Source organism: Cavia porcellus, unplaced genomic scaffold, assembly GCF_034190915.1.
Source record: "Cavia porcellus strain 051 isolate PalLab524CR breed Dunkin Hartley unplaced genomic scaffold, mCavPor4.1 scaffold_7, whole genome shotgun sequence".
Taxonomy (NCBI): domain Eukaryota; kingdom Metazoa; phylum Chordata; class Mammalia; order Rodentia; family Caviidae; genus Cavia; species Cavia porcellus.
The window spans coordinates 61,828,368-61,844,476 of NW_026947490.1; the positions used below are offsets into that span (position 1 = coordinate 61,828,368).

At 43.0% G+C, this 16,109-nt stretch overlaps 1 protein-coding gene across 14 annotated transcripts in view; it reads right to left on the reverse strand.

Annotated features, from left to right (window-relative positions):
- Pard3 (par-3 family cell polarity regulator) overlaps positions 1–16,109 on the reverse strand; it is a 605,303-nt gene that overhangs the window by 542,841 nt on the left and 46,353 nt on the right. The window lies entirely within an intron of this gene.

A 16,109-nucleotide genomic window follows, 5' to 3' on the forward strand; every position in this document is an offset into this window, starting at 1 on the left:
GCAAGAGGCCAAGATGCTCTACAGTAAAGGGACAAAAACACACCAATGGCTCAGGTATCCCAGGAAATGTTCTCATCCTTCTGCTCAGCCATTCTCATGACCCAGGTATCTCAGAGTCACCAACCCTTTAGATCAGGGACCATGGTCTGTCACAGCTTCCTAGACCAGTAACTTCCAGTATCAGCAACATGAAGAGGCCTGACACTTGGTACCGGTGGGACTGTGAACCGCGTGTTGGGAGGAGCAGAGTTGATCCTTTGGCTCCTACACCCTCCCCACTCTCATCTCTCCTACCCCAGGGCTCCTCCACTCTCACACTAATCTGTTCAGAAGTTCACCCAACAGCCCCTTGCATAATATGAGAACACTGCATTGTACACTGAATTGCATTCCTGTCTTCTCTTCTGAGTGACCTAAAGTCCCAATTCTATTTGGAACCAAAAAAAATTTTTGACATATTTTTTCCATTTTGAAATACAGGATTCACAGCATAAGAAAATCAATTAATTCTACTGATTAGATCATTAGTGTAGAATGATCCAGAATTTTTTTTGATGTGAAACTGGACTTTATAAGACAACTTACGCTATCACTATCAACAATATGGTGGGCGTGTGACATGATGTCATAATGGCCCAGACCACTAAGGCTTGAGCTGAATTTTCACATACACATGAAAGTAGAAATGCACAGAATTTATCTATATAAACATTTACCCCTAAATGGGAATGGTCTATTTGCAGATGAGCAGGCAATACGGTACTGAATTACTCAATACTACATTTCACAAATGTAATAAAATACCAAACTTAGAAAAAAAGCTATCGTCTATGGAAAAGCCTGCTGCTACATGTCTACAAATGTTTGCATTTATTTTTTTAAAAGAAAATTTTTAGTAAACACAAAAGGGAGAAGCTAGCTCCTGGTGTGTGTGTTATGTATCCAGAAATCACAGCAGTATTAGATCGTTTCCACGTGCCATCAAAGCCACAAAGAAGTAAGTATTCTTGAGGCAGAATCACCATGGGCAAGTGCATGGGAAACCAGCCTTTCCACACAGACTCTCTCCCCACACTGAACAGGGTTCTGTGGCACCCACTACCCTGAGCAGGAGCTTCCAGAACCATCTATTCCTGACCATGCAAGAAGGCAGAAAGCTTTCCATTTCACTCAGAAAACCCTTAGGGCCTAACAGAAGTCACTGACGCCCATACAAGACAGAGAAGCCAGCACAGGCTAGCAAAAACACTGATTCAGTAAGCCTTGTCTGCAAACTCACAAGCAACACACAGGCCTCGAAAGCACTGGAACATAAGAGATCACAAGATTTCTTGAAATACAAAACAGCAAGGTAAATTCATGGCACGTAAACTCCTGGCAGCACTTAACAGCAATAAAATATTTCCATCCCATCCTGTAGCATGAGAATGGCCTTATGTTTTCAAGATGTTTTCACTTCCATTGTCTCAACCTCCTGCGACTACAGTGAGGGTGACGTCTGTTTTGGTGACGTCTGTTTTGGTGACGTCTGCTTTGCTGACACTTGGACCCAGGAGGCTCACTGGCCCGAGGGCCACACCAGATTTCCTAATTCCCATCCTCGGGCCTGACAGACTCGAAAGAGTACTCACTTGGGGACAATCATCATCTCACAGCCCCACTGCTCAGCATTTTTTACTTCTTTTCAGCTTCCTTACAAATAAAATGTCCTGAGGTCAGAGGTCACCACTTTGACCTAAAAAACAAAGACACTAGTGGATGGTGTGATAACTGGCTCCTTACTGCTTCTCTCATGGGTTCAGAGCATCTGGGTATCTGTTTGGCAAGCAGAAGCGAGCTAGCACTCTGAGTCCTGTGCCAAGGCCTGGTCCTGCTCTGGACAGCTGGGACGGGGCAGCAGTGGAGGGCCTGCCCTGCTGCCTCTCCCCTCTGTTTCCTGCAAATGTGGTGGTGCCTCTCCGTGGTTCATGAAACAATCACTCCAGCTTCTGGCAGTCGTCACTAGTCAGAGTCGTTCTAGAAATCGAGTAGAGCTGGTTGCAATGTCTGTGTGTCTCAGAGGAAAGAGATTTCAGCGTCTGCAGAGCTGTAGTTCTGTGCTCTATGAAATTAGCATGAGATTTCAGAACCTGGAATTTCATGTAGGCTTTAATTCATTTTGCAAGGTGAATGTGAGGCATGGTCCTTAGGGAACAGGTGCTGCTTTACGTTGAATCCTGTTACATTTCTCCTGTGTTCTCTTGTACAATCTTTACTGTACCAGAGAGGCTGGGCAGATGTTGCTCCTCTAAGATGGCAAAGCTACAGCAGGCCATTCATTCTGGGCAGTTTTCTGTGTCTGGTGTCTCAGAAAATCAGAGGGAGACAGCGGCAGATGAGCGCTGTGGCTGTGTGTGGAATTCCACCAGGCCACCAAGTCTTCTCGTGCATAGGTCACATGTGGATCCTGGGCCTTCCCAGAGACTGGGGAGAGGTATCTCATGGGAAAGCAATGATGAGAGGATTTAATTGAATATCTACTGGATCCAATTTATAATCCCAGTTCTTCACCATACAACCTTATAACCCCGTGAGTCTGGTCTTGGCTTCATTTCCTACGACAGGAAATTGCGACTTAGTGGTTCCCTCACTGGCTGGCTGCAACTCAGCTGTCAGGGACTCCAGGACTCCCAAGCTGCTGCTTCTAGTGAAGGAGGAGCCTCTGGCGGAGATGTATGACCCTTGACTTCTGATGGTTACAGCGTGCTGTTCTCTTTGCTGGTTATGTGTTCTTTACTGTAGGCACAGAGAAACCTGCCTGTGTTATTGCTTCTAAAAAATTGATATAAAAAATACAGTAAACTCACAAGCAGTGTAGAACAAGAAATGCACTTCCTTTTGTCAGCTTTGCTTCTTGCTGGTGAGCAGTATTGAAGCTGTGTGTCCTTGGGCTGCTCTCTCCCTGCAGTGACGGGGTGCTGGGTCCCACTGTACGTATTCTGATCAGATGGAATCTCTTTCCTCTGAGACACACAGACATTGCAACCAGCTCTACTCGATTTCTAGACGACTCTGACTACTGCTGACTGCCAGAAGCTGGAGTGATTGTTTCATGAACCACGGAGAGGCACCACCACATTTGCAGGAAGCAGAGGGGAGAGGCAGCAGGGCAGGCCCTCCACTGCTGCCCCGTCCCAGCTGTCCAGAGCAGGACCAGGCCTTGGCACAGGACTCAGAGTGATAGCTCGCTTCTGCTTGCCAAACAGATACCCAGATACTCTGAACCCATGAGAGAAGCAGTAAGGAGCCAGGCCTGGCCAGACCAATGACAGACAGGGCAGCAGACACATAACTGCTCAGACACTGGAAGGAACCTGGCTCTGCCCAAGGGTTCTCCACAGTGCCGCTTAAGAAGAATAAACTGCACGATGACTTTAGCTGCTTAATTTGAAGGCAACCAGCCAGGCAGCTCTGTTTCTCCTAACACTAGCTGTGTTAGAGGAAGATCTACATTATCTATGCAAATCTTAGAATATTTATCATGACATTCTAATTCTAAAACGTATTCAATGGTAGAGGATGGAATAGCAGATGTCAGGAGCTGGGGTGGTTAGGAGGAGAAGGAGAAGAGATGCTGGTCAGAAGACACACAATTACGGTTAGAGAAGGAACCAATGTCAACACATCTCTCTATCATATGGCAAAGTGACTACAGTAAGAGACAGTATGTTGTTATGGCTTAAATACAAGGCGTCCCCCCAACCAAAGACTCCTGTATGGAGGAACTGATTGCTAATGCAACAGTGCTCAGAGCAGGACCTAGACCAGTGACCAGGTAATGATGGTAATGCCATTAATGGATTGATGAAGTAGTTCCCAGCCAAATGGGCTGTCGGGAGGTAGGCCCAGTTGTAGGAAGAGGTCCCTGGGTGCCTTGATAGGATAGATCTTGTCCCCAACCCCTTCCCTCTGGCTCTTTCCTTCTCTCCTTCCCCCACCACTGCCCTTCTGCCATGATGTTTCTGACTCATAGCAATGGAGACAGTGGACCATGAACTGATGCAGCCGTAACTGTGAGCCAAAGGTAAATCTATCCTCCTCTAAGTTGGTATTTTTCAGGTATTGTGTCACAGTGATAAAAAGCTGACCAATACAATCATACTCCTGAAAAATGTAAAACAAATGAGTATGACATGTTACCACCACAAAAACTAATAACTATATAAAGAATGCATTTGTTAAAAAGTTAGATTTAACAATTCTTTAAGGGTCTATGTACTTTAAAATATGATACTAAGAAAATATGCAATGCTATTCATTTTTTAAACAAGATATAAAAATAAAAGTTACTATTCAGAATTCAATAGCAAGGACACTACATTTACTATTTCCAACGTAATGAGATTTTCTTTTAATTAATCTAATATTCAGTTGTTTATGATTTGCCATCCAGGACTGAAAAAATTAAAACTCTTACCCTGAGGGGAAAAAACTGGCAGGGTTTTCTTGGCCAGCCTTAAGGCTCTAGGTTGCTGCTGTTTCATTTGCTCTGTGGTGCTGGGGCTCAAGCCTGGGACCTGACGCTGATAGGCGAGTGCTTCCTCACTGAGGCACAACCCAGTCCAACAACTCTGCTTTAGGTTTTTACAACTGTCATCACCCAGCCACTGATGAAACCAGCACAGATAGGCAACTACTTAGTAGCACAGGACTAGGATCTCTCAACTAAACCTCCCAATCGCTCGGCTTGATTATTTTGTAATGGCAAACAACCAACAATTTCAGAGTTTACAAGGCAGTAGTTAGGGCAGGCCCAGAATTTAGCAGTGTCTTGATGCAATCACTCGGACAAAACGCAAAACTTCCAAGAGGAACAAAGTTTCAGATTTTTCCGTAAAAACAAGATCATGTGAGTGCTACAATAAGAGGTCCTACAATACTGCTCCCGTAGGGATCAGACAGTTTTTAGACTGCAAACCCTGGTTGATAGGAGCCACAGACTGGAGCTACTCCTGGCCCTGCCTCTCCATTTCCTTTTATTATTATTTTTTTTTAAGACAGTTGGGTTTGAATCCAGGTCCTTTGCACCAAATTACATCTCCAGCCCTTTTTAAAAAGAGGTTTCTGATTTTAAAAATGTTGACAAAAGGTCTCACAAAGTTGCCCTGGCTGGACTCCAACACGCACTTCTCCTGACTCAGCTCCCATCATGCAGGAATTACAGGTGTGCACCATGAAACCCACCTTATTTCATCTCTTCAGCAGGGAGTTAATTAGCCCCTCAGTGCAGCAGCACCCCTCTATCTTTTATCTCCAAGAGCAACCTGGCAAAGGGGAGAGGACCCTGAGTCCTCCCAGGAGCTCCTTTCTGTTCTAACCCTGGAAAACGAAGACTGACCCAGCCACCAAGCCCCTTGCTTTGCAATAAGAAGAGCAAGACTCTAAGAGATAATTTAAGAAATGAACAAGCACCACTCTGGGCCTATCATTTCCCATTATGAGATAAATGCACAAAGTAGAGTTTTTAAATAACTGGTATGGTGTTAGCATTTGACAACCCCATTTCACAAAGATTTGCACTTTCGAACCCAGAAGTTTTTGCTGAAGTCTTTAGTTAGATTGAGTGATCATGTGTGATCCATAATTCCTCTAATAAACTCACCCCAGTACTCAGCATTTTGCTTTGGGAAACAACAGAACTCAAATTCTCCGAAAAAGGGAGAAATTCCAGCCTTTCCCTCCCTCCCAGGGCTGCAGGCCCCACTCAGAAGAGCACTCTCAGTAGGTGGTCCCCCTGTCCTCCAGCCAGCAGCTCCAGCGCCAGCAGACATTCTGGGGGTCCAACGGTGCCTCTCAATCACAGGCTCACGAGAGGGTGCAGGCTACTTAATCTCACCGGGGTTCAGTGAGTCGCCTGTCAAAACGGGGATCATACCTTACACACCACAGGCCCAAAACGTGAGGACTAAATCAAATCATGTACACAAAACCTGCAGACCGTGACACAGCTGGACAATAAATAGTGCCCATCCTCTAACAACCTGTCAAGAATGTGTTTAGTAAAGGTATATTTCTAAGTAGCTCTGTGCTAAAAAATTTACACAGAAATGAGAGACACAATGCAGGCATGTAACCCTTTTATCGACACTAAAAGATCAGGAATTGCTAAAACACTCTGTACCCACATTAATAAGCCTCTCATAAAATATAGTGCTGTATTCCTTTCAGACACTACAACAGGGCTTTATTTTCCCCACAGTTGCTATGGGTATACTCAGTAACCTTTTATATTGTATAAAAGAAACCACACAGTAGCTGTGAGAAGACAACTGGGAAATAGAAGCACCTCTAAGAATAACTTATACAAAGTAATTTCTTACAGAACATCAAAGGAATGACAACATACTTCTAGGTTTCCCAAAGTGTTAGCCTGCTTCATACAATGCAGGAAAAATAATTACAAACATCACTCATAAATAAGACCTGTCGAGTTTCTTGATTTAACAATTTTTTCTGTTGAAAAATTATGAGAGGAGTTCAAAAGAACTATCTTAGTTTTGTTTCTAGGAATCTTTTCTGAGAAAGGAATTTACTTCTAACCAATGAGTCCACTGGAAATTAACTTTATGAAGCAATAATAAGTTTCTGTGGCACTTCTGTACAAGGAGAATAGTCTTTCAGCTATGTCCAGGCAGGTCACTGACTTCTGCATGGATGCCTCAGGTACTAGAGCTTAGGGCCGCCATACTCTGATTGCCCTGGGATAAGAAAGTAGAGAAGATAACCCTGGTTCTCACTGTCAATCAGCTTTCCATCACTGTGACAAAATACCTGAGATAATCTGCAATGAGTAGGAAGGTTAGTTTGCCCCATGGCTTCAAATGCTTCAGCCTGGGGTTGCACGGCCCTGTTGCTTTGGGCCTGTGCTGGCTCAGAATAGCATGGTGGGAGTGTGTGGTGGAGGAAGCCAGGAACCAGAGATAAGGACGGGAGAGGGGAAGTGATAGCCCCTTCAAGGCCACACACTAATGACCTCTATTCCTCCCTTCAGTACAATAGCCTGAGGACCAACAGGAGACACCTGCAATCCAAACCACAGTGTGCTCACTCCTAGACAACATTTCACTAAGACCTTACTCATCCCAGGAACCAAGTATCGTGAACCACGCATCTGGGTCTCACTCTACCTTACATTATAAAGGACAGAAATCTATTCATCAGAAATGAATGTTTCTGTTGGTCAGGCATTCTGACTAGTTTTGTTCTGCCTTTGCCTTGGCTGAAAAATCAGGAAGAAGGCTCCCAATGTCACCTGAGCTGTAATTCTAAAGCAGTTAGGGTGAGCACAGTTGCAGGAAAGCCAGGACAGGGATTTAGAAAAAGGTCCCTCTCTGGGCAAGATGAAGGTGTTAATTCATCTCTCCTCTGGAAACCCTTCAAGATCTACCACCAGCCCAAATCTTGGAGGGTTTTGTATCCTATTAAGCAAGATCTTCCACCTCACTGCCCCTCTTTTTCATTTTTGAGACAGGGTCTCACCGTGTAGCCCAGGCTGGCCACAGACTCACAGCAATCCTCCTGTCTCAGTCCCCCAATCCTGAGGTTACAGGTGTGCACCACCAGGTCTCGCTGCAGTGATGCCTTCTCACCGATCCACTTTATGGGGTCATTCAATGCACATTCACAATATGTAAAATCAAAACAGGGTAAGTAGTATATCCATCACCTCAAACATCTATTATTTCTTTGTTAAATGCTTAAAACAGCCAAGCACAGTAGCACTCACCGATAGTCAAACAAATTAACAGGCTGCGAAAGGAGGATCACAAAGTCAAGGCCAGCCTGGGCAACTTAGTGAGACCTTATCTTAAAATAAAAAATAAAAAGGGGAAAGAATTTCATACAAGGCTGCAGTACTGCAAAGGGAGGAGGAAAAAAATTACTCAAGATATTCTTCTCTTCCTTGGACCTGTGAATGCAAAGTCAAATCCTCACAGCAATTTCTACTGCCATCTTACACATATTTCGACTAAAAATGAAAATCCTCGTCTCCAGCTCGCCTTCACAAGGAGTCAGGCTGCGCTTCGGAGGGTTGCACAATGCCCAGCCCAGCACCCTCGCTTTGAGCCCCAGCCAAGCTCCTCCCCTGAGTTCCCTGCAAGAGTCTGTTTCATCAAGTTTCATGACTAACAATGATTTGAAACCATTTATGACAGACGTTGAGACACGTCCATAACACGGGGAGGGCAAGAATGTGACTTCACAAGACAAGCCTGCGACTGGCACAATGCCCTTCCCCAAACCTGTGCCTGCTTATCTGAACCTATGGTGCCTACAAAAGCACAATTCGGGTGCTACTGGTCCTGCTCCCCTCACAGCTGCGTGTGGCACAGGACACAGTGTCCTGACAGGTGAGACCCACACCAAAGTCAGCTGTGCTGCGGGGACAAGGGAGCTGCCCCAACCGCTGCCAGCCCAGGCCTGAACATGGAGAAAAATAGAGAGAATGTGCTAATGGGCAGACATCCACACACACACTCTCTGGACTCCCTGAGCTTCCCTGTATTCACTCTTCAGGTATCAACTTCCCTCTCCTCTCACCTTCCCTGCCAGGGGAGACCTGGCTCACCCCATCTACAGCCTGGGCCAAGAATCAGAGCCAGCAGAGCCTTCGTCATTTATCTGGACACAGGCCTGGCAGCTGCTCCAGGCCAGGCCCTGTCCTAGGTGCTGGGCACATAGCAGTGAATGTGGCTGCCTTCTAATGCCAGCCTCTGCCAGTCTGTGAGTGGCCCATGCACAGCAACATTTGGGCCTCCAATCACTAGGAACTTCCCCTTCAGTGAGACCACACACACACACACACACACATACACACACACACACACACGGCGCCCCCAAGGCACAGGAGCTTCAGAAATCTTCCTTACCCCAAGAGCACTTGTCAGATCTAACACAGCCTGGGGTACAACTGGTCACCAAACACTAAGTCAGCAGCCAGGACCTGGCACTCTGTGTAACTCTTCAATCTGGACTCCTTTAAGTTCCTCCATGAGATTTCCCCATTTACTTTTCAAAATCTGTTTGCCATTCTTGCCTCTCCCAGTTTACCTTTTTCTTCTCTTTATCTGTTTCCAAAAATACACAGTTAGATGTTCTTATGGTAGACCATGATATCCTGATACCAAACAAGACTGTGTGGACTAGAATTATTTTAATTCCATGTTAACTGGCATTAAGAATATTTTACTAGAATCATTTTGAAAAGGCTACTTTTCAGAGACTTTTTAAGTTTTGAAGTTGGTGCATGCCTGTCATCCTACCACTTTGGAGACTGAGGCAGAACTGCCCGAAATTCGAGGCCAGCCTGCACTACGTAGTGGGTTCAAGGCCGAATTACATAATGAGATACTGTCTCAAAATAACAAAAAAAAAGTATAAAAAGTTGCTTTTCTATATATAAACTATAATTTAGGAGTAAGAAAGAAATGACAATAGGAAAAAGTTACTTAGTAAACAATATTGTATAGAACTTAATGTATAATAAAGCTTAAGTGGGAGGAAATATACGCAGAATTATTCTTTATGTGAAATGGATGGGACCTGAAGTATTTCAGATTTTGAATTTTTGAGTATTTGCATGTATACACAGGGTGATCAAAATATACGAGTGTTTAATTATGGTAAAAGACACAATGCAAATAATCTGCTTCAAAATACTCCTCCTTGCTTTGAACACTTATCCCATTGTCCTAGCCATTCTTTAAAGCAGTTTGAGTGTGATCAAAAACATGGTGAATGCTGCCACTGAATGGCAGCACAGAAAAGCAGGCTGACAACATGACAGAGGGCTGGGGATTTAGCTCAGTGGCATAAGCGTCTGCCTGGCAAGCTCAAGGTCATAAATTCAATCCCTGGTACTGCAAAAAAAGAAAAAAGAAAAAAAACAGAGTACCTTCACCCACCTGAACGTGCACCAAGAAACTTTCACCTCTTCCTCAAAGTGAAAACAACCATGAAAAGTAAATGTTTTGAATCAGTGAAGGGTGTCAAGGCACCACTACAGCCAACTAAAATAAAGAGGACTTCCAGAGCTGCTTCAGAAAGCGGCAGGAATGATGCAATCATAACTGTGGTGGAAGTGAAGGCATAGTTTTTTAAAGGGGATTGGTGATAACGTGCCTTTTACTGTAATAAAATTTCCTTCAATCACACCTCTGTACAATGAGCTACCTTGGGACATGACTGAGGCATACACCTGAAATCACTTATGTTTCATATCCACCTACACACACAGCCTGAAAGGAATTTGCTATGATCTTTGTGGTACACTTGTGCTCTGACCAGGACCCCACATCATCAGGCTGGGCATCTTCCCCTTGTGGCATCAAATGGCATTCAGAAACTTTCAAATTTGGTAGCATTTTGGATTTCAGATTTCTGAACTAGGGAGATTCAAGCAGTATTCATGGATATAGTTGCTTTTTCTTGAAGAGTCTGAAAGACTTTAAGGGTAGGCAATGCCCCACTAAAATAATACATAAACACAATGCAGAGTTTCTATTTGTTTTGGGAGTTTTTAGGGGGGGAGTCAGTTTTCACAAAATAAATCTGAAGTGATAATTTTGAAAAATAGGCGAACTGGGGGAAGAGAGAAGGCCACACCAGGAAGCAAGCCCAGTCTGGGAACCAGCGCCATGCACGGGACACCAAGGGACTGCAACAGACAAACCCCAACCCCTTCCAGCACACAGGCTGGCAAACAAGAAGTACTAACCTCTGTGCCCTATAAGCAACCAACTCATCCAGAGAAACACAGGCTGTGATGATAGCTACAGAGGGAAAATGTAATTGGATGCCTGTCGTACTTTGGTGTCTCACTAACACTGCAGGTCTAGGGCCAGTGGTCTCATCATAGGTTCAGAGGATAGTGGTACGCAGTGTGACATCTAGGGGGACTCTCATTCTGAGGGCTGCAACCACTGCATCATCCCTATAGGGAATCATCCCTATGGTCTTGTTTTGAAGTCCTATATCATGTCCATTGTTTTGTTGAATTGGGTTTTATTCTCTTTGTTTACATTAAATCCAATGGCAGGAGCAGCTATTTCAAAGATAGCAAGACATATAATGGTAGCAATTTTGGCTTTACTATTGGCTTGTTTTGAAGTCCTCTATTGCATTCATTGTTTTGTTTTTATTATTTCTATTCTATTCTGCTGTTTGATTTTTACTCTGTCCAAAGTTATCTGCAGCTATTTTGAAGACATCAAAAGGCATTATGGTAACTATCATTGATTTCATGTTTTTGAAGCTGTATCACTTATATTGGTTTGTTTTAATAGGCTTTATTGTTTTATCTTCTTTAAAATAATTTTTTTTAAATGATCATCTTGAAAAATAAAAACAAAATTCAGAAAAATTATGAGAGCAAAAAGCAATATGGCAGGAAGTATCTTATCTAAATAGTTAAAGAGGAAAAACACCAATAAACATGGAATGGAATTTAGAACTCAGAAATACTATTGTGTCAACATATCATAATTTTTGTAAAATCTGGCACTTTAAGCAAACACAGAAACAAGTGATTACTGTCAAAACAAAATGGCCCAGAAATTTCATTTCTAGAAAGCCACAGACACACATGTAGTCACACCAACACTAGGATTTATACCGCTGTTCTCTAACTCTGTCTCTCCCTTTCTGCCTCACACACATCCTCAAAAGCACAGAAAATCATGAGACCGTGCAGAAGGCCCAGTTAACACATTTAAATCTGCAGGAGAGGACTAGCAACAAGGAATCTTATTTCTTCTCTGAACTGGTTAAATTTTCTAAATGCTTACGCACTTTTTAATGACAATCTGCATTGCCCTTAATGGCAACACTAGAATCATTTTTTTCCTTATGTACCCCTTTGGGTACTGTAAATTGGAAGCAGGGTCACACATATGAGCACAGACTCTGCCATCAAGAAAATCTAGTTCAAACCCATCTCTTGCAGGCATGGTTGGTCTGGTCTCAGGGAAACTATTCATCACCTCAAGTTGCCAAATGAGGGCAACATGACCTGAATGAACTGCTATAAGTATTAAATGCAGTAAGAGCAGGCTGGAACTTGGCACAGAATCACCTGAAGAATCACTGAAATAAAACAATTACCTAAATCAATAAATAGAAAACAAACATAATTGCCTAATAATTAGAAATAGTTAAAGGAACCACACTGCAAATCTGCAGGTGAGTGAGCTTGTGAGACAGGGAGCTAGCGTGTCTATATATGAGATGTGTAGTCCTCCTAGCTGGCTCATCTAACACTTTCCCAGTACATAATATGCCCATCATTTTTCCTTCGGATTCCACAGTTGCTTTTTATACATCTTTCTTTAGGATGAGAGAAACCCAGCTTTTAAGGGGTGTGCAAAATGATCATGAACTAGTGGGTCAAGCTAGCCGCGGAGAACTGACCTTCTCATCCCAAATAAAGAGGCATGTGATAAAGGATCATCTCCTTCCCATTCCCAGGTCAAAGCTTAGCAAGAAAACTTGAGAATGACTTACAGGAGTCAGCACGCTGTGCAGACAGCATTGCCAAGAGGACAGGAAATACAACTGCCACACTTCTGCCCTGAGCCAGCCCTGTGTATCATTTATGTTATTAGCTTTCAAGAAAGGCATTTAAATGTTCCTGAAATCACAGAAAAGTTAATCATTTTGTTAAAAAAAAAAAAAAGAAAGAAAGAAAGAAAGAAAGCCAACTCTTCAACTGATGTGAGCTAATTGATAGGAACAGTCACAGCATTTCAAAGTGATGTGACCAAATGTTATCACCTACATGGATTAATTACTGCCTCTCAACTCAGGAGAATCTCTTCACAGAATACTAAAACACAGAATGCAAAGACCAGACCACACACGCTGTGCCTAGAGACAGCTGTCCTTAATCGGGAGGAGATGCTCCTGCCAGCCGCACCACTCAGCTAGAGACTGAAGCTCGATGATCAACAGAAGGCAGTGGGGTGATTTGTGGCTATTGTCTCTGTGCAGAGCAGAGCTGGCCAAGAAAACCTCAGCCAAAAGCCTTTGTTTCTACCAAAACTGTGTCTGCTGTCCCAAATACTACAGAGACTGTCCTCAACGAGTAAAAAGTCCCCCTTTTCTTTTACCACTACTGATTTTCCCAAACCACCCATCCCAAGATGTCAGAAAGAAAGACAGCATGGAGCAGCAAGGTAAAAACTTCAGTGCAAAGCATCTCAGCCAGTCGCAGGGAACGAGGAGCAGCACCTGACACCGGGCACCTGGCCTGACACCTGGGAGGCAGGCCAAGAGCCCAGGGCACCCTGGAGGAGTGGGCTGATGGAGATGGCCTCCAGGTAATCACAAAGAACGGGGAGAGGGTGCCCACCATGTCCCCTCCAGATCCCACCCCTGTCTGCACTCCAGTTCATGCCACCTTTAAAATTCTCAAGTGAGACCAGCTCACCACAAATAACGCCTTGGAAAGCAGTCATTTAAATGTCAAAGGCACAAATCTTTCTGAAGACCTTGCCATGTGCCTAACATTTAGAAAAAATAACCCATGCTCCAGTGAATAATGGGATTTTCTATTTCACTGCTGCTCCCTATCAAGCCACCCCACAGCATAAAAGTAAACACCAATGTGACAGAAACATATGGTGGATGTGTATATATTTGTTCTTATATTTATTACAATAAAATATACATTGCCATTGATCCCCCACCAAACACTCCTCCTTGTTTCAAGTGCATTCTATCCTTCTCACTTTCTGAAGCAGCTCTGGAGTCCTTTTTCTTGTCTTTCGTTATGCTGCCTAGGTTGCCTCAATGACCTGAATTGATCCGAAACATTTACCTTTCATGGTCGTTTTGACTTTGGGAAACACCCAGAAATCATATAGCATCAGATGTGGTGCACAAGGCATTTGAAGACACACCATCATGCAAGCTTGCCTTTCTATTGGTTGTTACTGGCGGCAGCACTCACTATATTTTTGACCAGACCTTGTAAAAGACACTCCTGAAAGAGGACTTCCAGAACTGCTTCAGAAAGTGGCAGACAGCAGGTAGGTGTTCAAAGCAAGGAGAAGTATTTTCACAGCAATTAATGACAATGTGTCTTTTACTGTAAGAAGTTTATTTTAAACATGCATCACATATTTTGATCATCCTTTGTATTTAGGTATGGATCTTAGGAGTGTCCTCTCAGGAACCTAGCCCTACAGGACATGGCCCAGGGTTGGGTCATTTCTGGGCACTCATTCAGATGTGTGACTAACAAAATCCACATGGATATTTGTCTCAAATGCTCTTTTTTCTACAACAGAAAATCTGGCCCACAGAGAACAGCAGCAAATCAGAGACAACTAGATCCAAGTATGGAAACTGAGGCTACAAAGCCATCTCAAAGTACACAGGGCAGAGAAGAGGAGGGGGGAAATACAAGGGCATCTCAGCCAGTAAAGAATAAATAGAAAAGAATAAATATTTGTGATGTAGGGTGCTATTTTTTAAAAATGGCCTTGTGAGACCAACAGCATGCTCCCAGAATGAAACTGCCACAGTTACAATGAATATTTTCACAGTGGCTCTTCCTGAATAACATCACATGTAGAAAACCTGAAATAGTCATCATAGGGCTGTTAGCATATGGGAATTTGTCATGTTGCCAGATCATGAATTTGAAATATACAAGCATCTGTTCAGAGTACCAATAAAAACTCTTCTGAGTCATAATGACTATTTATAACTGGACGTGGAGATGCATAGCTATAATCCCAGCACTCAGGAGGCTGAAGCAGAAGAATTGCTATGAGTTCATGGAAAGATCCAATCTCCAAGAAAAAAAAAAAAATAGCTATTTATATAACTTGGGTAACATTTTGTATCTATCATCTTGTCTCTTCTTTCTCTTACCCTCACTTGAAAGCAGGACTTTATATGTTGGTTAATTGTGGTATCACCTCGAATAAGGCACACCTATTGGACTACTTTAGCTCTGCTCTGTGTGTCTGGATAGGGGAGGAGGGCTTACTGAAAAGGAAAGCACCACACAGGATGTAGGCACCAACCAATAGGCTTGTAGCCCAGATGGAATGAAAAGGGAAAGAAGGGAGCCTCATTTGTGCCACGTTAGAGGACCTCCAGTCTTTGCCAATGTAAGCTACCTTGTAAATCCTTTATATACCAAATATATTTTTATATTAAATCTGTTCCTCTAGTGAACTCTGATACCCTTTGTATTTACCTATTTTATACGTTTTTTACCTACATAGCTATATGTGACATACTCGGATACTTCATTAGTAAAGACACTTCACTGCAATAACCCTGTCCTTTTCATATTACATGGCAATCTGTTCAAAATCAAGACTTTCAGGGGCTGGGGATTTAGCTCAGCGGCATAAGCACCTGCCTTGCAAGCAGGCAGTCGTGAGTTTGATCCCTGGTACCGATAAAAATGAAAAAGACCAAAAAAAAAAAAAATCAAGACTTTCCTTTTCTCTCTTTAGCAATAGCTATGATTTCTTGGCTTTTCTGAACAGCTTGGACTGAAAACTGAACTCAACCATAACAATTTCTAAAAGCTCTGGCAAACTACGGTACATGACAATCCCTGCCTTACCCTACATATGTGCAAATATTCTCCAAAAAAAAAATCAACTCCAACAAACATTAACCTTTTAGAAGTGGCATGGTTTAATACAAAAAAGATACATGTATATGCTTACATATGCCTAGAAATTCACCCAAAGAGTTTACAAGAACTGATTTTCACCTGTGTAAGAGTATGAACAACTACACTGAAGAAAACAAGACACCATGGTAGCCATTAGTGATTTCCTATCATTTTGATTCAAAAGCCAATAATGCTTTATTCCTGGTTCTGATTGGTTTTAGTCTTTCAATTATTTGATTCCAATATGTATGAAGATGTGGACAGCTATTTTGAAGAAAACAAAAGACACTAGGGTAGCAATTACTGATTTCCTAGTGTCTGGTCTTGAAAGCTCTTAAGGCTCACATTCTTGTGTCTTGATTGCTTTTATACTATTTTGATGTGTATTAACTTACTGTGTGTGATGGTATGGACAACTATTTTGAAGAAA